This window comes from Salvelinus namaycush, chromosome 9, assembly GCF_016432855.1.
Source record: "Salvelinus namaycush isolate Seneca chromosome 9, SaNama_1.0, whole genome shotgun sequence".
Taxonomy (NCBI): Eukaryota; Metazoa; Chordata; class Actinopteri; order Salmoniformes; family Salmonidae; genus Salvelinus; species Salvelinus namaycush.
Window position 1 is genome coordinate 991,063 of NC_052315.1, and position 23,233 is coordinate 1,014,295.

The following is a 23,233-nucleotide window of genomic DNA, read 5'->3' on the forward strand; positions in this document are numbered from 1 at the left end:
GACACCCCCTGTTACCCTGGCAGTCCTGATGGACACCCCTGTTACCCTGACAGTCCTGATGGACACCCCTGTTACCCTGGCAGTCCTGATGGACACCCATGTTACCCTAGCAGTCCTGACGGACACCCCTGTTACCTTGGCAGTCCTGACGGACACCTCTGTTACCCTGGCAGTCCTGATGGACACCCATGTTACCCTGGCAGTCCTGACGGACACCTCTGTTACCCTGGCAGTCCTGATGGACACCCCTGTTACCCTGACAGTCCTGACGGACACCCCTGTTACCTTGGCAGTCCTGATGGACACCCCTGTTACCCTGACAGCCCTGATGGACACCCATGTTACCCTAGCAGTCCTGATGGACACCCCTGTTACCCTGGCAGTCCTGATGGACACCCATGTTACCCTAGCAGTCCTGACGGACACCCCTGTTACCTTGGCAGTCCTGATGGACACCCCTGTTACCCTGACAGTCCTGACGGACACCCCTGTTACCCTAGCAGTCCTGACGGACACCCCTGTTACCTTGGCAGTCCTGACGGACACCCCTGTTACCCTGGCAGTCCTGATGGACACCCCCTGTTACCCTGACAGTCCTGATGGACACCCCTGTTACCCTGGCAGTCCTGATGGACACCCCTGTTACCCTGACAGTCCTGATGGACACCCCATGTTACCCTGGCAGTCCTGATGGACACCCATGTTACCCTAGCAGTCCTGACGGACACCCCTGTTACCTTGGCAGTCCTGATGGACACCCCTGTTACCTTGGCAGTCCTGATGGACACTCCTGTTACCCTAGCAGTCCTGATGGACACCCCCTGTTACCATGGCAGTCCTGATGGACACCCCCTGTTACCCTGGCAGTCCTGATGGACACCCCCTGTTACCCTGACAGTCCTGATGGACACCCCCTGTTACTCTGGCAGTCCTGATGGACACCCCCTGTTACCCTGACAGTCCTGACGGACACCCCCTGTTACCCTGACAGTCCTGATGGACACCCCTGTTACCCTGACAGTCCTGATGGACACCCCCTCTTACCCTGACAGTCCTGATGGACACCCCCTGTTACTCTGGCAGCCCTGATGGACACCCCCTGTTACCCTGGAAGTCCTGATGTGCCTGCTGTTACCCTTGCGCTCCTCATGGACACCCCATGTTACCCTGGCAGCTCCAGAGTGCATCTCAGTGCTAGAGGCGTCACTACAGGCCCTGGTTCGATTCCAGGCTGTATCACAACCAGCCGTGATTGGGAGTCACATAGGGCTGCTCACAATTGGCCCAGCGTCGTCCGGGTTACGGTTTGGCCGGGTGTAGGCCATCATTGTAAATAAGAATTTGTTCTTAACTGACTTGCCTAGTAAAAATAAAGGTTACATTTTTTTTTTTCAAATGTTCCTCCTGTTACACTGGCAGTTCTGATGTGTCTGCTGTAATTTGATTTGTGTCAAAACATTCTGGGCCTTTCAGACAGTTCGCTTTGTTATAATTTCAAAATGAATGAGGACATGCAAAGCAGTTCTGTCTGGAAAAGAAAGGGGGGAGATTCTGATCAAGCTGGCCTGTCATCCATCTGGAGTCTTGTGCCCTTGGAGTTACCCTGTCCTAAATGGCACACTATTCCCTATTTAGTGCACTACCTTTGACCAGGGCCCACAGGGCACTGATTAAAAGTAGTGCACTACGTAGGGAATAGGGTGCCATTTGGGAAGCATCAACTTTCTTCGAGACAGACGGTCTGTCGACCAATATTGCATATTTTAGCATTTCTGGCCGAGATCCATTTCGTAAACATTTCCCATTTCCAACCTCTGCGTTAATATTTCTCTGATCTGTTTAGGACGGGGCGAGATCACAAATGATTTATAGGTTTAAGAGTTTGGAGGAGTTTTGCTTTCTGTGGCGCTATCGTCACGTTCAGGTAATTAATCATATTTGATCTGAATGGCAGCTTGCAGATATAAATCACAGTAAAGACCATGACGCAGCTAATTAATATAAGTTCAGTAGGTTTCTCTCTTTCCCTCCTCTCCCATGTTGCTATGTGTAACAGGCTCTCTTTCCCTCCTCTCCCATGTTGCTACGTGTAACAGGCTCTCTCTCTTTCCCTCCTCTCCCATGTTGCTACGTGTAACAGGCTCTCTCTCTTTCCCTCCTCTCCCACGTTGCTACGTGTAAAAGGCTCTCTCTCTTTCCCTCCTCTCCCATGTTGCTACGTGTAACAGGCTCTCTCTCTTTCCCTCCTCTCCAACGTTGCTACGTGTAAAAGGCTCTCTCTTTCCCTCCTCTCCCATGTTGCTACGTGTAACAGGCTCTCTCTTTCCCTCCTCTCCCATGTTACTACGTGTAACAGGCTCTCTCTCTTTCCCTCCTCTCCCACGTTGCTATGTGTAACAGGCTCTCTCTTTCCCTCCTCTCCCACGTTGCTACGTGTAACAGGCTCTCTCTTTCCCTCCTCTCCCACGTTGCTACGTGTAACAGGCTCTCTCTCTTTCCCTCCTCTCCCATGTAGCTATCTGTAACAGGCTCTCTCTCTTTCCCTCCTCTCCCACGTTGCTACGTGTAACAGGCTCTCTCTCTTTCACTCCTCTCCCACGTTGCTACGTGTAACAGGCTCTCTCTCTTTCCCTCCTCTCCCACGTTGCTACGTGTAACAGGCTCTCTCTCTTTCCCTCCTCTCCCATGTTGTACGTGTAACAGGCTCTCTCTCTTTCCCTCCTCTCCCATGTTGCTACGTGTAACAGGCTCTCTCTCTTTCCCTCCTCTCCCATGTAGCTATCTGTAACAGGCTCTCTCTCTTTCCCTCCTCTCCCACGTTGCTACGTGTAACAGGCTCTCTCTCTTTCCCTCCTCTCCCACGTTGCTACGTGTAACAGGCTCTCTCTCTTTCCCTCCTCTCCCACGTTGCTACGTGTAACAGGCTCTCTCTTTCCCTCCTCTCCCATGTTGCTACGTGTAACAGGCTCTCTTTTTCCCTCCTCTCCCATGTTGCTACGTGTAACAGGCTCTCTCTCTTTCCCTCCTCTCCCACGTTGCTACGTGTAACAGGCTCTCTCTTTCCCTCCTCTCCCACGTTGCTACGTGTAACAGGCTCTCTCTTTCCCTCCTCTCCCATGTTGCTACGTGTAACAGGCTCTCTCTTTCCCTCCTCTCCCATGTTGCTACGTGTAACAGGCTCTCTCTCTTTCCCTCCTCTCCCACGTTGCTACGTGTAACAGGCTCTCTCTTTCCCTCCTCTCCCACGTTGCTACGTGTAACTGGCTCTCTCTCTTTCCCTCCTCTCCCACGTTGCTACGTGTAACAGGCTCTCTCTCTTTCCCTCCTCTCCCATGTTGCTATCTGTAACAGGCTCTCTCTCTTTCCCTCCTCTCCCATGTTGCTACATGTAACAGGCTCTCGCTTTCCCTCCTCTCCCACGTTGCTACGTGTAACAGGCTCTCTCTTTCCCTCCTCTCCCATGTTGCTACGTGTAACAGGCTCTCTCTTTCCCTCCTCTCCCACGTTGCTACGTGTAACAGGCTCTCTCTTTCCCTCCTCTCCCATGTTGCTACGTGTAACAGGCTCTCTCTCTTTTCCTCCTCTCCCATGTTGCTACGTGTAACAGGCGCTCTCTCTTTCCCTCCTCTCCCATGTTGCTACGTGTAACAGGCTCTCTCTCTTTCCCTCCTCTCCCATGTTGCTACGTGTAACAGGCTCTCTCTTTCCCTCCTCTCCCATGTTGCTACGTGTAACAGGCTCTCTCTCTTTCCCTCCTCTCCCATGTTGCTACGTGGAACAGGCTTACGCTTTCCCTCTCCCACGTTGCTATGTGTAACAAGCTCTCTCTTTCCCTCCTCTCCCACGTTGCTACGTGTAACAGGCTCTCTCTTTCCATCCTCTCCCACGTTGCTACGTGTAACAGGCTCTTTCTTTCCCTCCTCTCCCACGTTGCTACGTGTAACAGGCTCTCTCTTTCCCTCCTCTCCCACGTTGCTACGTGTAACAGGCTCTCTCTTTCCATCCTCTCCCACGTTGCTACGTGTAACAGGCTCTTTCTTTCCCTCCTCTCCCACGTTGCTACGTGTAACAGGCTCTCTCTTTCCCTCCTCTCCCACGTTGCTACGTGTAACAGGATCTCTCTTTCCCTCCTCTCCCACGTTGCTACGTGTAACAGGCTCTCTCTCTTTCCCTCCTCTCCCATGTAGCTATCTGTAACAGGCTCTCTCTCTTTCCCTCCTCTCCCACATTGCTACGTGTAACAGGCTCTCTCTCTTTCCCTCCTCTCCCATGTTGCTACGTGTAACAGGCTCTCTCTTTCCCTCCTCTCCCACGTTGCTATGTGTAACAGGCTCTCTCTCTTTCCCTCCTCTCCCACGTTGCTACGTGTAACAGGCTCTCTCTTTCCCTCCTCTCCCACGTTGCTACGTGTAACAGGCTCTCTCTCTTTCCCTCCTCTCCCACGTTGCTACGTGTAACAGGCTCTCTCTCTTTCCCTCCTCTCCGACGTTGCTACGTGTAACAGGCTCTCTCTCTTTCCCTCCTCTCCCATGTTGTACGTGTAACAGGCTCTCTCTCTTTCCCTCCTCTCCCACGTTGCTACGTGGAACAGGCTCTCTCTCTTTCCCTCCTCTCCCACGTTGCTACGTGTAACAGGCTCTCTCTCTTTCCCTCCTCTCCCATGTTGTACGTGTAACAGGCTCTCTCTCTTTCCCTCCTCTCCCATGTTGCTACGTGGAACAGGCTCGCGCTTTCCCTCTCCCACGTTGCTATGTGTAACAAGCTCTCTCTTTCCCTCCTCTCCCACGTTGCTACGTGTAACAGGCTCTCTCTTTCCATCCTCTCCCACGTTGCTACGTGTAACAGGCTCTCTCTTTCCCTCCTCTCCCACGTTGCTATGTGTAACAGGCTCTCTCCCTTTCCCTCCTCTCCCACGTTGCTATGTGTAACAGGCGCTCTCTCTTTCCCTCCTCTCCCATGTTGCTACGTGTAACTGTCTGTTGTTGTAGTGAGGTTGGTCTTGCGTCACCAAGCATACCAGCCACATCTGTTGCCATCACAGCTAGAAACAGTCATACCAGCCACATCTGTTGCCATCACAGCTAGAAACAGTCATACCAGCCACATCTGTTGCCATCACAGCTAGAAACAGTCATACCAGCCACATCTGTTGTCATCACAGCTAGGAACAGTCATACCAGACACCAGACTACTCCCTATATAGTGCTTATGACCTGGGCCCTACTCCCTATATAGTGCGTTTGACCTGGGCCCTACTCCCTATATAGTGCGTATGACCTGGGCCCTACTCCCTATATAGTGCGTTTGACCTGGGCCCTACTCCCTATATAGTGCGTTTGACCTGGGCCCTACTCCCTATATAGTGCGTTTGACCTGGGCCCTACTCCCTATATAGTGCGTTTGACCTGGGCCCTACTCCCTATATAGTGCGTTTGACCTGGGCCCTACTCCCTATATAGTGCGTATGACCTGGGCCCTACTCCCTATATAGTGCGTATGACCTGGGCCCTACTCCCTATATAGTGCGTTTGACCTGGGCCCTACTCCCTATATAGTGCGTTTGACCTGGGCCCTACTCCCTATATAGTGCGTTTGACCTGGGCCCTACTCCCTATATAGTGCGTATGACCTGGGCCCTACTCCCTATATAGTGCGTTTGACCTGGGCCCTACTCCCTATATAGTGCGTTTGACCTGGGCCCTACTCCCTATATAGTGCGTATGACCTGGGCCCTACTCCCTATATAGTGCGTTTGACCTGGGCCCTACTCCCTATATAGTGCGTTTGACCTGGGCCCTACTCCCTATATAGTGCGTTTGACCTGGGCCCTACTCCCTATATAGTGCGTATGACCCGGGCCCTACTCCCTATATAGTGCGTATGACCTGGGCCCTACTCCCTATATAGTGCGAATGACCTGGGCCCATCGGTAGTGCGGTGTATACAGTAGGGAATTGACTCAGACTGTATCTTTACAGCAGGCCAGACTACCACCACCACACCTTAAAAGGAAGGATGGAAGGGGTTAATTTAAACATTGAAACGTCAAGGTGACCTCTCCAGGCTCGCTGGCCTCATGGCAGACACATGACTCCTACACACGCACACACACACACACACACACCGCACATATATTTCAAAAGTGGTGTCAGTACGTTGTGCGTGTCATTAGACAGGAGCAAAGAAATGCTTTTTGAGAGCTTTGTGGACGACGGAGAAATATATGTGCGGTGTGTGTGTGTGTGTGTGTGCGTGTGTAGGAGTCATGTGTCTGCCATGAGGCCAGCAGAGTGGACGACGGAGGCTTCAAATGTGTCCCAAGTGGCACCCTATTCTCTGTATAATCGGGACGGCAGGTAGCCTAGTGGTTAGAGTGGAGGGGCGGCAGGTAGCCTAGTGGTTAGAGTGGAGGGGCGGCAGGTAGCCTAGTGGTTAGAGTGGAGGGGCGGCAGGTAGCCTAGTGGTTAGAGTGGAGGGGCGGCAGGTAGCCTAGTGGTTAGAGCGAAGGGGGGGCAGGTAGCCTAGTGGTTAGAGTGGAGGGGCGGCAGGTAGCCTAGTGGTTAGAGTGGAGGGGCGGCAGGTAGCCTAGTGGTTAGAGTGGAGGGGCGGCAGGTAGCCTAGTGGTTAGAGTGGAGGGGCGGCAGGTAGCCTAGTGGTTAGAGTGGAGGGGCGGCAGGTAGCCTAGTGGTTAGAGTGGAGGGGCGGCAGGTAGCCTAGTGGTTAGAGTGGAGGGGCGGCAGGTAGCCTAGTGGTTAGAGTGGAGGGGCGGCAGGTAGCCTAGTGGTTAGAGTGGAGGGGCGGCAGGGTGGCCTAGTGGTTAGAGTGTAGGGACGGCAGGTAGCCTAGTGGTTAGAGCGAAGGGGGGGCAGGTAGCCTAGTGGTTAGAGAGGAGGGGCGGCAGGTAGCCTAGTGGTTAGAGTGGAGGGGCGGCAGGTAGCCTAGTGGTTAGAGTGGAGGGGCGGCAGGTAGCCTAGTGGTTAGAGTGGAGGGGCGGCAGGTAGCCTAGTGGTTAGAGTGGAGGGGCGGCAGGTAGCCTAGTGGTTAGAGCGGAGAGGCGGCAGGTAGCCTAGTGGTTAGAGCGGAGGGGCGGCAGGTAGCCTAGTGGTTAGAGCGGAGGGGGGGCAGGTAGCCTAGTGGTTAGAGTGGAGGGGCGGCAGGTAGCCTAGTGGTTAGAGAGGAGGGGCGGCAGGTAGCCTAGTGGTTAGAGTGGAGGGGCGGCAGGTAGCCTAGTGGTTAGAGTGGAGGGGCGGCAGGTAGCCTAGTGGTTAGAGTGGAGGGGCGGCAGGTAGCCTAGTGGTTAGAGTGGAGGGGCGGCAGGTAGCCTAGTGGTTAGAGTGGAGGGGCGGCAGGTAGCCTAGTGGTTAGAGTGGAGGGGCGGCAGGTAGCCTAGTGGTTAGAGTGGAGGGGCGGCAGGTAGCCTAGTGGTTAGAGTGGAGGGGCGGCAGGTAGCCTAGTGGTTAGAGTGGAGGGGCGGCAGGTAGCCTAGTGGTTAGAGTGGAGGGGCGGCAGGTAGCCTAGTGGTTAGAGTGGAGGGGCGGCAGGGTGGCCTAGTGGTTAGAGTGTAGGGACGGCAGGTAGCCTAGTGGTTAGAGCGAAGGGGGGGCAGGTAGCCTAGTGGTTAGAGAGGAGGGGCGGCAGGTAGCCTAGTGGTTAGAGTGGAGGGGCGGCAGGTAGCCTAGTGGTTAGAGTGGAGGGGCGGCAGGTAGCCTAGTGGTTAGAGTGGAGGGGCGGCAGGTAGCCTAGTGGTTAGAGTGGAGGGGCGGCAGGTAGCCTAGTGGTTAGAGCGGAGAGGCGGCAGGTAGCCTAGTGGTTAGAGCGGAGAGGCGGCAGGTAGCCTAGTGGTTAGAGTGGAGGGGCGGCAGGTAGCCTAGTGGTTAGAGTGGAGGGGCGGCAGGTAGCCTAGTGGTTAGAGTGGAGGGGCGGCAGGTAGCCTAGTGGTTAGAGTGGAGGGGCGGCAGGTAGCCTAGTGGTTAGAGTGGAGGGGCGGCAGGTAGCCTAGTGGTTAGAGTGGAGGGGCGGCAGGTAGCCTAGTGGTTAGAGCGAAGGGGGGGCAGGTAGCCTAGTGGTTAGAGTGGAGGGGCGGCAGGTAGCCTAGTGGTTAGAGTGGAGGGGCGGCAGGTAGCCTAGTGGTTAGAGTGGAGGGGCGGCAGGTAGCCTAGTGGTTAGAGTGGAGGGGCGGCAGGTAGCCTAGTGGTTAGAGTGGAGGGGCGGCAGGTAGCCTAGTGGTTAGAGTGGAGGGGCGGCAGGTAGCCTAGTGGTTAGAGTGGAGGGGCGGCAGGTAGCCTAGTGGTTAGAGTGGAGGGGCGGCAGGTAGCCTAGTGGTTAGAGTGGAGGGGCGGCAGGGTGGCCTAGTGGTTAGAGTGTAGGGACGGCAGGTAGCCTAGTGGTTAGAGCGAAGGGGGGGCAGGTAGCCTAGTGGTTAGAGAGGAGGGGCGGCAGGTAGCCTAGTGGTTAGAGTGGAGGGGCGGCAGGTAGCCTAGTGGTTAGAGTGGAGGGGCGGCAGGTAGCCTAGTGGTTAGAGTGGAGGGGCGGCAGGTAGCCTGGTGGTTAGAGCGGAGAGGCGGCAGGTAGCCTGGTGGTTAGAGCGGAGAGGCGGCAGGTAGCCTGGTGGTTAGAGCGGAGAGGCGGCAGGTAGCCTAGTGGTTAGAGCGGAGGGGGGGCAGGTAGCCTAGTGGTTAGAGTGGAGGGGCGGCAGGTAGCCTAGTGGTTAGAGTGGAGGGGCGGCAGGTAGCCTAGTGGTTAGAGTGGAGGGGCGGCAGGTAGCCTAGTGGTTAGAGTGGAGGGGCGGCAGGTAGCCTAGTGGTTAGAGTGGAGGGGCGGCAGGTAGCCTAGTGGTTAGAGTGGAGGGGCGGCAGGTAGCCTAGTGGTTAGAGTGGAGGGGCGGCAGGTAGCCTAGTGGTTAGAGTGGAGGGGCGGCAGGTAGCCTAGTGGTTAGAGTGGAGGGGCGGCAGGTAGCCTAGTGGTTAGAGTGGAGGGGCGGCAGGTAGCCTAGTGGTTAGAGTGGAGGGGCGGCAGGTAGCCTAGTGGTTAGAGTGGAGGGGCGGCAGGGTGGCCTAGTGGTTAGAGTGTAGGGACGGCAGGTAGCCTAGTGGTTAGAGCGAAGGGGGGGCAGGTAGCCTAGTGGTTAGAGCGAAGGGGGGGCAGGTAGCCTAGTGGTTAGAGAGGAGGGGCGGCAGGTAGCCTAGTGGTTAGAGTGGAGGGGCGGCAGGTAGCCTAGTGGTTAGAGTGGAGGGGCGGCAGGTAGCCTAGTGGTTAGAGTGGAGGGGCGGCAGGTAGCCTAGTGGTTAGAGTGGAGGGGCGGCAGGTAGCCTAGTGGTTAGAGCGGAGAGGCGGCAGGTAGCCTCGTGGTTAGAGCGGAGAGGCGGCAGGTAGCCTGGTGGTTAGAGCGAAGGGGGGGCAGGTAGCCTAGTGGTTAGAGCGGAGGGGCATCAGGTAGCCTAGTGGTTAGAGTGGAGGGGCGGCAGGTAGCCTAGTGGTTAGAGTGGAGGGCGGCAGGTAGCCTAGTGGTTAGAGTGGAGGGGCGGCAGGTAGCCTAGTGGTTAGAGTGGAGGGGCGGCAGGTAGCCTAGTGGTTAGAGTGGAGGGGCGGCAGGTAGCCTAGTGGTTAGAGTGGAGGGGCGGCAGGTAGCCTAGTGGTTAGAGTGGAGGGGCGGCAGGTAGCCTAGTGGTTAGAGTGGAGGGGCGGCAGGTAGCCTAGTGGTTAGAGTGGAGGGGCGGCAGGTAGCCTAGTGGTTAGAGTGGAGGGGCGGCAGGTAGCCTAGTGGTTAGAGTGGAGGGGCGGCAGGTAGCCTAGTGGTTAGAGCGAAGGGGGGGCAGGTAGACTAGTGGTTAGAGCGGAGGGGCGGCAGGTAGCCTAGTGGTTAGAGTGGAGGGGCGGCAGGTAGCCTAGTGGTTAGAGTGGAGGGGCGGCAGGTAGCCTAGTGGTTAGAGCGTTGGACTAGTAACCGAAAGGTTGCAAGATCAAATCCGTGAGCTGACAAGGTATAAATCTGTCATTCTGCCCCTGAACAAGGCAGTTAACCCACTGTTCCTAGACCGTCAATGAAAATAAGAATTTGTTCTTAACCGACTTGCCTAAAATAAATATAGGGTATTTGACCAAAACCCTTTATCGTCTCTCGTCAAAAATAGTGCACTAAATAAATCATCAATAGGGTGCTTTTGAGACAGAGGTCTGTTCAGTTTGAGAGGTTTCATTCATCCATTATTCAGAGGTGTTCTGGGCTCAGACGGGTTCAAACCATGTTGCTACGCCCCGACGGCAGCCTTTTCCCGTTACACCGAGTGTACAAAACACTAGAAACACCTTCCCAATATTGAGTAGCATCCACTTTTGCCCTCAGTACAGCCTCAACACATGGGGCCCTCAGTGCAGCCTCAACACATGGGGCCCTCAGTACAGCCTCAACACATGGGGCCCTCAGTACAGCCTCAACACATGGGGTGTACTGTACACAATCCACATCTCAAACCTTAAAAATCCTTCTTTAACCCGTCTCCTCCCCTTCATCTACACTGACTGAAGTGGATTTAACAAGTGACATCAATAAGGGATCATAGCTTTCACCTGGATTCACCTGGTCAGTCTATATCATGCATACTCAATGTATAGTGCACTACTTTAGACCAGAGCCCTATTCCCTATATAGTGCACTACTTTAGACCAGAGCCCTATTCCCTATATAGTGCACTACATCTGAGCAGAGCCCTATTCCCTATATAGTACACTACATCTGAGCAGAGCCCCTATTCCCTATGTGCCCTTTTCTAAAGTAGTGCACTATGTAGGGAATAGGGCTCTGGTCTAAAGTAGTGCATTATATAGGGAATAGGGCTCTGGTCTAAAGTAGTGCACTATCAGTTTCTCCCTGCCGATGAAAAACATCCCCACAGGTTGATGCTGCCACCACCATGCTTCACTGTGGAGATGGTGTTCTCGGGGTGATGAGAGGTGTTGGGTTTGCGCCAGACATAGCGTTTTCCTTGATGGCCAAAAAGCTCAATTTTAGTCTCATCTGACCAGAGTACCTTCTTCCATATGTTTGGAGAGTCTCCCACATGCCGTTTGGCGAACACCAAATGTGTTTGCTTATTTTTTCTATAATAAGCTATGGCTTTTTTCTGCCCACTCTTCCGTAAAGCCCAGCTCTGTGGAGTGTACGGCTTAAAGTGGTCCTATGGACAGGTACTCCAATCTCCGCTGTGGAGCTTTGCAGCTCCTTCAGGATTATCTTTGGTCTCTTTGTTTCCTCTCTGATTAATGCCCTCCTTGCCTGGTCTGTGAGTTTTGGTGGGCGGCCCTCTCTTGGTAGGTTTGTTGTGGTGCCATATTCTTTCCATTTTTTAATAATGGATTTAAGGGTGCTCCGTGGGATGTTCAAAGTTTCTGATATTTCTTTATAACCCAACCCAGATCTGTACTTCTCCCCAACTTTGTCTCTGACCTGTTTGGAGAGCTCCTTGGTCTTCATAGTGCCGCTTGCTTGGTGGTGCCCCTTGCTTAGTGGTGTTGCAGACTCTGGGGCCTTTCAGAACAGGTGTATATATACTGAGATCATGTGACAGAGCATGGGACACTTAGATTGCACACAGTTGGACTTTATTTAACTAATTATGTGACTTCTGAAGGTAATTGGTTGCACCAGATCTTATTTAGGGGCTTCATAGCAAAGGGGGTGAATACATATGCACTCACCACTTTTCCATTTTTTTTATTATTTTTTTTAGAATTTTTTTAAATAAGTTATTTTTTTCATTTCACTTCACCAAATTGGACTATTTTGTGTATGTCCATTACATGAAATCCAAATAAAAATCAATTTAAATTACAGGTTGTAATGCAACAAGATAGGAAAAACGGTAAGAGGGGTGAATACTTTTGCAAGGCACTGTACAGTGACATTCTAGACGATTCTGGGCTTCCAACTTTGTGGCAACAGTTTGGGAAAGGCCCTTTCCTGTTTCAGCATGACAATGCCCCCATGCACAACGTGAGGCCTATACAGAAATAGTTTGTTGAAATTGGTGTGGAAGAACTTGACTTGCACAGAGCCCTGACCTCAACCCCATCGAACACCTTCAGGATGAATTGGAACGCCGACTGCGAGCCAGGCCTAACCGTTCAACATCAGGGCCCGACCTCACTAGTGCTCTTGTGGCTGAATGGAAGCAAGTCCCCGCAGCAATGTTCCAACTAGTGGAAAGCCTTCCCAGAAGAGTGGAGGCTGTTATAGCAGCAAAGGAGGGACCAACTCCATATTAATGCCCATGATTTTGGAATGAGATGTTCGACGGGCAGGTGTCCACATACTTTTGATCATGTAGTGTATCTACTGATGATTTTCCATTGACATTCTTCCCATATATTTGAGTGTGTAATGGAATGAGCATTTCTACAGATTGGGTCCCAAGTTTCATTTTCAATATTCTCCCCAAATTCAGATTCCCACCTGCACTTAGTTTGCAGAGTATTAGTCTGTCATGATAGAAATAGATTGGTATAATTTTTGTTATTTGTTTACTACAAGTTGTCCTTTTCTGGATATTAATTATATATTTTTCTTCATCATTGGGGTCGTTCAGTAAATAGTCTCTTAGTTGTAAATAGATAAATAAATCTGACTGGCAAATTCAAGTTTGAATTTAGTTCACCGAATAATTTAACTTTGTTGTTCTTCAAGACTTGGTGTTGGTGTTATATAACTTGGTGTTATATATATAGTTATATATTTCAAATAGAGTAATGACCACCTTTGGAAACCTGCATCTAGTGATAATGGGATGAAATCTGTAAGATCTGCAGTACCAGTTAGGTATGATATTGTGATAGGCAGATGGAGACTGCGGTGTACCTCCCTCCAGATCTGGAGCGTCTGATTGGACCACAGGTTCACAGTATCACGGTCTGTCGATCTTTCCCAGGAAAGGTCTTCCTGCTAGTGGATATTGAGCACTTTGGGGGTTTTTCTATTTCAAGCTATCTAGATTCAAATTCATCTTTTATCCAAGTAATCATTGGTTGTAGTTGGGTGGTCCAGTAGTACCACCTAAAGTTTGGTAACCCTTGACCGCCTGATTCTTTTGGCAGTTGGACTGTTTTGTACCTCACCCTTGTTTTTTAGTTTTTTTTTGCGTTACCATAGGAACCTTGAAATTAGGCGGTCTAATTGTTGCAAAAAATGTATTCTGGAACCAGAACCGGTAGCATCTGAAATGGGAATAGCAGCCAGGGAAGAATATTCATCTTCATTGTTCCTTCCTTTCCTGATAAAGTGAGAGGTAGAATCGTTTATCTTCTAAGATCTGTGGTTATCACATCAATGAATTTGCTATAGTTTGTTTAATACAGGTCCTCAAGAGAGGTAGGGATAGTAAATACCTAGATATTTTATTTCCTTTGTTAGGCCACCAGAACATTGACAGTGTCACGTTCCTGACCTTATTCCTTTTGTTTAGTCTTTGTTTAGTTGGTCAGGACGTGAGCTGGGTGGGTGTAGTCTATGTTATGTGTTTCTATGTTTAGGTTGTCATTTGGCCTGATATGGTTCTCAATCAGAGGCAGGTGTTTTACGTTGTCTCTGATTGGGAACCATATTAAGGTAGGCTGTTCTCACTGTTTGTTTGTGGGTGATTGTTCCTGTTCGTGCGTTCATGTGTTCTATGTTCTCTAGTTCAGGACTGTAGCTTCGTTGGTTTTCGTCTGTTTATTGTTTTGTTCGTATTGAAGAAGTATTCTAATAAATATGGATACATACCACGATGCGCTTTGTTCCTCCTCTCCTTCTACCGACGGAAGCCATTACAGACAGACAGGGTACCTGATGTAGGGGGGAACCCATTCAACGTGTAGTCTTACTTTCTAACCCCAGACAAAACGATAAAGATAAAAACCAGAATCAACCAGTGAATGCTGGAGAAAATATTGGAGAACAATTCTTAATAAATGACCGACATATTTTCTGGTTTTGTCCTAGAATAATGAAATTCAGGAATTGTATTTTTAAACAATATATTTAAATGCTCCTTGGTAAATAACCCAACGAGGGTTATACTTGGAGTAACCCCTGAGCTGTTTCAAAATGATGGAAAAGATTACCTATAAAATAAAACTGAAAAACAGATGTTTGTGAAAAAAAGATGGGAACTGTCCTTGTAGATACACATTAGTCTCTAAGCAACCAAACATATGACAAACTTAATTACTTATTTATTGTTATTATTTGTTGTTATTTTATTTTTATAACATTTTATTTTGGTACTGAATTGTTATTTGATTTGTTATGTAGAACAGAACCTTAATAATATTCATAATATTTACTTCACAAACGCTAATTATACTAGTTGACTAAACATAGCACAGACACATACTGTAGTACTGACCCTCACTACACAGTGGACACGCAGCGACCCAAACCCCTCTGCTATCGGAGACCAGAAATACTGACTCAACGTAGCCTCTCTACTATATATAGCCTCTCTACTGTATATAGCCTCGCTACTGTTTTTCACTGTCTTTTTACTGTTGTTTTTATTTCTTTACTTATTGTTCACCTAATACCTTTTTTGCACTATTGGTTTCTACTGTATATAGCCTCTCTACTGTATATAGCCTCTCTACTGTATATAGCCTCTCTACTGTATATAGCCTCTATACTGTATATAGCCTCTACTGTATATAGCCTCTCTACTGTATATAGCCTCTACTGTATATAGCCTCTCTACTGTATATAGCCTCTCTACTGTATATAGCCTCTCTACTGTATATAGCCTCTCTACTGTATATAGCCTCTCTACTGTATATAGCCTCTACTATATATAGCCTCTCTAATGTATATAGCCTGTCTACTGTATGTAGCCTCTCTACTGTATATAGCTTCTCTACAGTATATAGCCTCTCTACTGTATATAGCCTCTCTACTGTATATAGCCTCTCTACTGTATATAGCCTGTCTTTTTACTGTTGTTTTTATTTCTTTACTTATTGTTCGGCGCACGTGACAAACACATTTTGATTTGATTTATGGATGCGGACAATAATAATGATCATGATGTTTCCACTACCTCTAGAATGAATTTTTGTAGCTGTAAACTTATACTTGAAGAAGAGAAGAGGAAGTAGTTTACTGGTGATTCAAGAGAAGAGGAAGTAGCTTACCGGTGATTCAAGAGAAGAGGAAGTAACTTACTGGTGATTCAAGGGAAGAGGAAGTAGCTTACTGGTGATTCAAGAGAAGAGGAAGTAGCTTACTGGTGATTCAAGAGAAGAGGAAGTAGCTTACCAGTGATTCAAGAGAAGAGGAAGTAGCTTACTGGTGATTCAAGAGAATAGGAAGTAGCTTACTGGTGATTCAAGAGAAGAGGAAGTAGCTTACTGGTGATTCAAGAGAAGAGGAAGTAGCTTACTGGTGATTCAAGAGAATAGGAAGTAGCTTACTGGTGATTCAAGAGAAGAGGAAGTATCTCACTGGTGATTCAAGAGAAGAGGAAGTAGCTTACCGGTGATTCAAGAGAAGAGGAAGTATCTTACTGGTGATTCAAGAGAAGAGGAAGTAGCTTACCGGTGATTCAAGAGAAGAGGAAGTAGCTTACTGGTGATTCAAGGGAAGAGGAAGTAGCTTACCAGTGATTCAAGGGAAGAGGAAGTAGCTTACTGGTGATTCAAGAGAAGAGGAAGTAGCTTACTGGTGATTCAAGAGAAGAGGAAATAGCTTACTGGTGATTCAAGAGAAGAGGAAGTAGCTTACTGGTGATTCAAAAGAAGAGGAAGTATCTTACTGGTGATTCAAGAGAAGAGGAAGTAGCTTACCGGTGATTCAAGAGAAGAGGAAGTAGCTTACTGGTGATTCAAGGGAAGAGGAAGTAGCTTACCAGTGATTCAAGGGAAGAGGAAGTAGCTTACTGGTGATTCAAGAGAAGAGGAAGTAGCTTACCGGTGATTCAAGAGAAGAGGAAGTAGCTTACTGGTGATTCAAGGGAAGAGAAAGTAGCTTACCAGGGATTCAAGGGAAGAGGAAGTAGCTTACTGGTGATTCAAGAGAAGAGGAAGTAGCTTACCGGTGATTCAAGAGAAGAGGAATTAGCTTACTGGTGATTCAAGGGAAGAGAAAGTAGCTTACCAGTGATTCAAGGGAAGAGGAAGTAGCTTACTGGTGATTCAAGGGAAGAGAAAGTAGCTTACCAGTGATTCAAGGGAAGAGGAAGTAGCTTACTGGTGATTCAAGAGAAGAGGAAGTAGCTTACCGGTGATTCAAGAGAAGAGGAATTAGCTTACTGGTGATTCAAGGGAAGAGAAAGTAGCTTACCAGTGATTCAAGGGAAGAGGAAGTAGCTTACTGGTGATTCAAGAGAAGAGGAAGTAGCTTACCGGTGATTCCGAGGTTTTTTGGCATTGTTTTTTAAAATCCTTTGAAGAGGGAAGCAGGGTTCTACCTGACTGGGTTCTGTGAATGGCACGTCTTCAGGTACAGAACAGTACAGTCGTCTATGTTAGTCATCCTTACTTTGATGACTTCTTTGGTTATACTGTACATGTGGAGGAACACAGTTACCCAATGCAGAATGTGAGCATCATGAGCTACACAGTTACCCAATGCAGAATGTGAGCATCATGAGCTACACAGCTACCCAATGCAGAATGTGAGCATCATGAGCTACACAGTTACCCAATGCAGAATGTGAGCATCATGAGCTACCCAATGCAGAATGTGAGCATCATGAGCTACACAGTTACCCAATGCAGAATGTGAGCATCATGAGCTACACAGTTACCAATGCAGAAGGTGAGCATCGTGAGCTACACAGCTACCCAATGCAGAATGTGAGCATCATGAGCTACACAGCTACCCAATGCAGAATGTGAGCATCATGAGCTACACAGCTACCCAATGCAGAATGTGAGCATCATGAGCTACACAGTTACCCAATGCAGAATGTGAGCATCATGAGCTACCCAATGCAGAATGTGAGCATCATGAGCTACACAGCTACCCAATGCAGAATGTGAGCATCATGAGCAACACAGTTACCCAATGCAGAATGTGAGCATCATGAGCTACACAGCTACCCAATGCAGAATGTGAGCATCATGAGCAACACAGTTACCCAATGCAGAATGTGAGCATCATGAGCTACCCAATGCAGAATGTGAGCATCATGAGCTACACAGTTACCCAATGCAGAATGTGAGCATCATGAGCTACACAGTTACCCAATGCAGAATGTGAGCATCATGAGCTACACAGTTACCCAATGCAGAAGGTGAGCATCGTGAGCTACACAGCTACCCAATGCAGAATGTGAGCATCATGAGCTACACAGTTACCCAATGCAGAAGGTGAGCATCATGAGCTACACAGCTACCCAATGCAGAATGTGAGCATCATGAGCAACACAGTTACCCAATGCAGAAGGTGAGCATCATGAGCTACACAGCTACCCAATGCAGAATGTGAGCATCATGAGCTACCCAATGCAGAATGTGAGCATCATGAGCTACACAGTTACCCAATGCAGAATGTGAGCATCATGAGCTACACAGTTACCCAATGCAGAAGGTGAGCATCGTGAGCTACACAGCTACCCAATGCAGAATGTGAGCATCATGAGCTACACAGTTACCCAATGCAGAAGGTGAGCATCATGAGCTACACAGCTACCCAATGCAGAATGTGAGCATCATGAGCTACACAGTTACCCAATGCAGAAGGTGAGCATCATGAGCTACACAGCTACCCAATGCAGAATGTGAGCATCATGAGCTACCCAATGCAGAATGTGAGCATCATGAGCTACACAGTTACCCAATGCAGAATGTGAGCATCATGAGCTACACAGCTACCCAATGCAGAATGTGAGCATCATGAGCTACACAGCTACCCAATGCAGAATGTGAGCATCATGAGCAACACAGTTACCCAATGCAGAATGTGAGCATCATGAGCTACCCAATGCAGAATGTGAGCATCATGAGCTACACAGTTACCCAATGCAGAATGTGAGCATCATGAGCTACACAGTTACCCAATGCAGAAGGTGAGCATCGTGAGCTACACAGCTACCCAATGCAGAATGTGAGCATCATGAGCTACACAGTTACCCAATGCAGAAGGTGAGCATCGTGAGCTACACAGTTACCCAATGCAGAATGTGAGCATCATGAGCTACACAGTTACCCAATGCAGAATGTGAGCATCATGAGCAACACAGTTACCCAATGCAGAATGTGAGCATCATGAGCAACACAGCTACCCAATGCAGAATGTGAGCATCATGAGCTACCCAATGCAGAATGTGAGCAACACAGCTACCCAATGCAGAATGTGAGCATCATGAGCTACCCAATGCAGAATGTGAGCAACACAGCTACCCAATGCAGAATGTGAGCATCACAAGCAACACAGCTACCCAATGCAGAATGTGAGCATCATGAGCTACCCAATGCAGAATGTGAGCAACACAGTTACCCAATGCAGAATGTGAGCATCATGAGCAACACAGTTACCCAATGCAGAATGTGAGCATCATGAGCTACCCAATGCAGAATGTGAGCTACACAGTTACCCAATGCAGAATGTGAGCATCATGAGCAACACAGTTACCCAATGCAGAATGTGAGCATCATGAGCTACACAGTTACCCAATGCAGAATGTGAGCATCATGAGCAACACAGTTACCCAATGCAGAATGTGAGCATCATGAGCTACCCAATGCAGAATGTGAGCATCATGAGCTACACAGTTACCCAATGCAGAATGTGAGCATCATGAGCTACACAGTTACCCAATGCAGAATGTGAGCATCATGAGCTACACAGTTACCCAATGCAGAATGTGAGCATCATGAGCTACACAGTTACCCAATGCAGAATGTGAGCATCATGAGCAACACAGTTACCCAATGCAGAATGTGAGCATCATGAGCTACCCAATGCAGAATGTGAGCATCATGAGCTACACAGTTACCCAATGCAGAATGTGAGCATCATGAGCTACCCAATGCAGAATGTGAGCATCATGAGCAATTGTGGACTCTATTTGAGGGAAACCGTTGGGACTATTTCCATTTGCTGTAAATAATGTATCAAACTCAGATAAGTTTTTCCACGTGGTTTCAGTGATTTATTTAGGAGATTTGAGCTGTTTCCTATTGACTGAGTCCTTTTGTCCCTGTTATCAGATATGACTTTGTGTGGTAGCTGGCTCTAGGACTTTCTGCTGGAGTGTTTTCTCTTCTCTATGGACTCACTCTCTCTTTAAAGATCTTGCATGATTAATGAACCCTGGAATTTACACGGAAGTTCATTAATTTTGTCCCCCATCTGCCGTGAGACGTTTCCTTATTCTGATTGGCCCAGTGTGTGCCAGCTGCTGCCGGAAAGTGCTCCACTTTGTCTATATACAGATCCTCTGCTGCCATAAAGTGATGCACATTGTTTATTTTAACATGTTTATTTTACCTATTTAACTATGGCAAGTCAGTTAAGAACACATTCTTATTTACAATGACGGCCTACTCCAGCCAAACCCGGACGACGCTGGGCCAATTGTGCGCCGCCCGATGGGACTCCCAATCACTGCCTCTCACTCTCCCCTCTCACTCTATCCGTATCTCTCCCTCATTCTCTCCCCATCTCTTTCTCTCCCCATCTCTCTCCCTCTTTCTCTCCCCATCTCTCTCTCTCCCCATCTCTCTCTCTTTCTCTCCCCATCGCTCTTTCTCTCTCTCCCCATCGTTCTTTCTCTCTCTCCCCATCGCTCTCTCTCTCTCTCCCCATCGCTCTTTCTCTCTCTCCCCATCGCTCTTTCTCTCTCCCCCCATCGCTCTTTCTCTCTCCCCATCTCTCTCTCTCTCTCTCTCTCTCTCTCCCCATCGCTCTCTCTCTCCCCATCTCTCTCTCTCTCTCCCCATCTCTCTCTCTCTCTCCCCATCTCTCTTTCTCCCCATCTCTCTCTCTCTCTCTCTCTCTCTCTCTCTCTCCCTCTTTCTCTCTCCCTCCCCATCTCTCTCTCTCTCCCTCTTTCTCTCCCTCCCCCTCTCTCTCTCTCTCCCCATCGCTCTCTCTCTCTCTCCCCATCGCTCTTTCTCTCTCTCCCCATCGCTCTTTCTCTCTCTCCCCATCGCTCTTTCTCTCTCCCCATCTCTCTCTCTCTCTCTCTCTCTCCATCTCTCTCTCCCCATCGCTCTCTCTCTCTCCCCATCTCTCTTTCTCCCCATCTCTCTCTCTCTCCCTCTTTCTCTCTCCCTCCCCATCTCTCTCTCCCTCCCCATCTCTCTCTCTCCCCATCTCTCTCTCTCTCCCTCTTTCTCTCCCTCCCCATCTCTCTCTCTCTCTCTCCATCTCTCTCTCTCTCTCTCTCCATCTCTCCCCATCTCTCTCTCTCCCCATCTCTCTCTCTCTCCCCATCTCTCTCTCTCTCCCCATCTCTCTCTCTCTCTCTCTCCCCATCTCTCTCTCCCCTCCAAGTGTCAGTGGTCTCTGCCTCCTCTACAGCGTTCCATTATAAATATCCACTTCATCTCTTGGTTGATGAATGTTTGATGTTGTGTGTTCATTTCGGTGTGCCAGGCTCACATCCCTGTGTCGTGCGAAGGCGCGAGGAGAAGGGGGAGGTGAGGAGAGATGGGAAGGCGGGGAGAGGTGAGGAGAGGTGAGGAGAGACGGGAGAGACGGGAGGAGGCGCCCACCGATGTTATTTTTAACCCTCTCCTTGTGATTGGCGGAGGGATCTGATGGGCTCCGAGTGGTTTTGCATGTGAATGCCCATATATATACAACACCAAGATTCTTAGTAACGTTTCCTGATTCTGAATCACACCTGTTATTGTAGATCAATCCGCCAAACTCCTCTAGCACTAAAAGCATCCCTCTGATTGACTCCTCCTGTCTGTAAAATTAGTTCAGGTTGGAAGGCAAGACTTCACAGATGAGTTCAGGTTTGAACTAATACACATCCCCAGACTGCAGAGGTAAGACTTCACAGGAACAGAAAGTGTGGCTATTGTCAAGTCCACAAATCAATAGGCTTCACAAAGGAAGTTCATTTGTTAGAAGGTGAGAGACGGCGGAGATTTAATTACTTCTTGTCTGTGTTCCAATTGTATAGTGCACTACTTTAGACCAGGACCCCTATTCCCTATCTAGTGCACTACTTTAGACCAGGGCCCCTATTCCCTATCTAGTGCACTACTTTAGACCAGGACCCACTACTTTTGACCAGAATAAGGTGCCATTTGGGATACGGATCAAATGTCTGGTCTGAAGGGGACAGATCCTGATGCCCATGACAGAGCTGTAGAAGTAATTGCATTTAGCAAACCAACCCCTCTGAAAAGGGGCGACTCCATTGAGATGCGTGGAGAAAATATTAGGAAGGAAATGGCAGCGGATCCTGGAGTAATTTCAAAGAAAAATCGCTCCTCTGAAGAAAGAGAGGGAGACGTAAATGAAAGTCTGTCTGGAGTCGAGAGATGGAGCGATGGAGAGAGGGGGGTAGAGGATAGAGAGAGAGAGAGGGGACCATGTGGTTTATACAGATGATTAATGACCAGATTCATCTCTGGAAGCTGCAGCTATCTTTATTCCCATCATACTTTCATGAACCGAGGCCCTTTAGTGGCCCAGTCCCAAAGCCCTGTAGTGGCCCTATAGTGGCTCAGTTCTGAGGCCCTGTAGTGGCTCAGTCCCACGGCCCTATAGTGGCCCAGTCCCAAGGCCCTGTAGTGGCCCTATAGTGGCCCAGTTCTGAGGCCCTGTAGTGGCCCAGTTCCAAGGCCCTATAGTGGCCCAGTCCCAAGGCCCTACAGTGGACCAGTTCTGAGGCCCTGTAGTGGCCCAGTTCTGAGGCCCTGAAGTGGCCCAGTTCTGAGGCCCTATAGTGGCCCAGTTCCAAGGCCCTTTAGTGGCCCAGTCCCGTGGCCCTGTAGTGGCCCAGTCCCGTGGCCCTGTAGTGGCCCTGTAGTGGCCCAGTCCCGTGGCCCTGTAGTGGCCCAATCCCAAGGCCCTGTAGTGGCCCAGTCCCGAGGCCCTGTAGTGGCCCTATAGTGGCCCAGTTCTGAGGCCCTGTAGTGGCCCAGTCCCGAGGCCCTGTAGTGGCCCAGTCCCAAGGCCCAATAGTGTCCCAGTTCCGAGGCCCTTTAGTGGCCCAGTTCCGAGGCCCTATAGTGTTCCGAGGCCCTATAGTGGCCCAGTCCCGAGGCGCTGTAGTGGCCCAGTTCCGAGGCCCTTTAGTGGCCCAGTCCCGAGGCGCTATAGTGTTCCGAGGCCTTATAATGGCCCAGTCCCGAGGCCCTATAGTGTTCAGAGGCCCTATAGTGGCCCTATAGTGTTCCGAGGCCCTATAGTGGCTCAGTCCCGAGGCCCTGTAGTGGCCCAGTTCCGAGGCCCTTTAGTGGCCCAGTTCCGAGGCCCTATAGTGTTCCGAGGCCCTATAGTGGCCCAGTCCCGAGGCCCTGTAGTGGCCCAGTACTGCTCTGTCTGTAAGCAAAAGTTTCCTCCTGCCTTTCTGAGAAGTAGCCATTCTTTATGACGTACTCATCAGAACCAATCACCATGGTATGATTTGCACATTAATGTGTCTCTCAACGGACCTACAATATCTCTGAATGATTTCAGTTCAGAAAGGAAACACCACCTAGAAATATGTTTAACCATTTATTAAGAATGAATAATGCAGGCTTTGGCAATATGGGCTCTGCTCCTTCAGGAGGCAGGATGAGCTGTCATCTGGTATATTAGGATATTATACCTAGCAACGTAGCTACTGGACCGCGGGGCTGACACAATCATGATCATAGCAATACTGCAGGAACTCATGTAGGCTCCACAAATTCAGAATGAGTCGTAGTAGCAGAGGATCATCGGCCCATGATCTTGAAGGTAAAGCTGGGACCGATTGGGCTGAAAGCTATAGCGAGCCTTGATTGGCCGTCACACCTTGATACAGCCTCAGCTTCCCCCACTAAGGTCCAAGGTGACTACCTTTTTTCCTCAGATTTCAAGTTAAAGTTATGATTATGCAGTTAGTAATCCATTTAAAATGAGGCAGTACTTCTGTGAATATGCTTAATGATGAAAAGACCCAGACATGTTCAGCCGGCGACAGATTGACGCGATCCGATGTAGCGGTCCACAGAATTTGGACCAGCACGATGGTGAGTCACGCTCAGCTAAATGACTGTACAGGATGTTGGTTGTACCTTAACGGGCTCTTTGTAATAACTGGAGCGGAATCAGTGG

The 23,233-nt window shown here is 49.6% G+C and overlaps 1 pseudogene; it reads left to right on the forward strand.

The window, feature by feature from the left end:
- LOC120053334 overlaps window positions 1-23,233 on the forward strand; it is a 137,403-nt pseudogene that overhangs the window by 27,079 nt on the left and 87,091 nt on the right.